The sequence below is a fragment of the Etheostoma spectabile genome, chromosome 3 (genome assembly GCF_008692095.1).
Source record: "Etheostoma spectabile isolate EspeVRDwgs_2016 chromosome 3, UIUC_Espe_1.0, whole genome shotgun sequence".
NCBI classification, from domain to species: Eukaryota; Metazoa; Chordata; class Actinopteri; order Perciformes; family Percidae; genus Etheostoma; species Etheostoma spectabile.
The window spans coordinates 7,425,923-7,426,640 of record NC_045735.1 but is presented as its reverse complement, the minus strand read 5'-3'; the positions used below and the strand labels follow the sequence as shown (position 1 = coordinate 7,426,640).

The 718-nt window shown below is 42.8% G+C and overlaps 1 protein-coding gene across 3 annotated transcripts in view; it reads left to right on the top strand.

Moving 5' to 3' along the window:
* Nucleotides 1–718, top strand: part of LOC116685935 (TRPM8 channel-associated factor homolog) — a 21,981-nt gene that overhangs the window by 7,760 nt on the left and 13,503 nt on the right. The gene's annotated exons all lie outside the window — the stretch shown is intronic.

Here is a 718-nt window from a genome sequence, read left to right as displayed (position 1 = left end):
GGGCGTAGGGAGGGCCTTAGGATCCTTGTGGCCTGAGGATAGAAGCTCCTCCTGTGCCTCTCAGTGCTGGCCTGGTGTATCCGCCACCTTGCGACACCCTACCCTGCAATTTCTGCAGGGCCTGTGGGTCCTGTTTGTTGCTGTTTCCGTACCAGGCCATAATTTTCTCTGTCAGATGCTCTTGTTGTTCCAAGACATAAATTTAAAGTATTTCAGAGGACACCTGGAATTTCCTCAAGAGTCTGAGGTGAAACAACCTCTGCCTTTCTTTGTCACCACTGAGTCAATATGCAGCACCCAGGTCAGACTCACTTGAAGTTGTCCACCCATTTAGCAGGGGACCTGTTGATATTAAGGAGGCGTAGTAGTTCCTTCCCTGCTTCTTCCCAAATAGCCAGACAACCATTCACTATCCTACCCACGGCCAATTTAGAGTTTTAATTCACTGAAATTACATGTCGATGTTAACTCCTTGACAAAAGGCAAACTGCTAACCGTTATTGTGCATACTACAGACAGTATCATGAAAATAAATACCAGGACTTTCAGGAACATCAGATGATATTGAGTGCATTTGACATTATGACAATGTAAACAATGTTACTTGTCAACTTGTTTAAAAATACTATAATACTATTTGTAACTACTAATTCTAATTGAGTTTTCTAGGCATCAGAGAATTGGCACTCAAATGGTTTAGCTCCTATTTGGCAAAAAG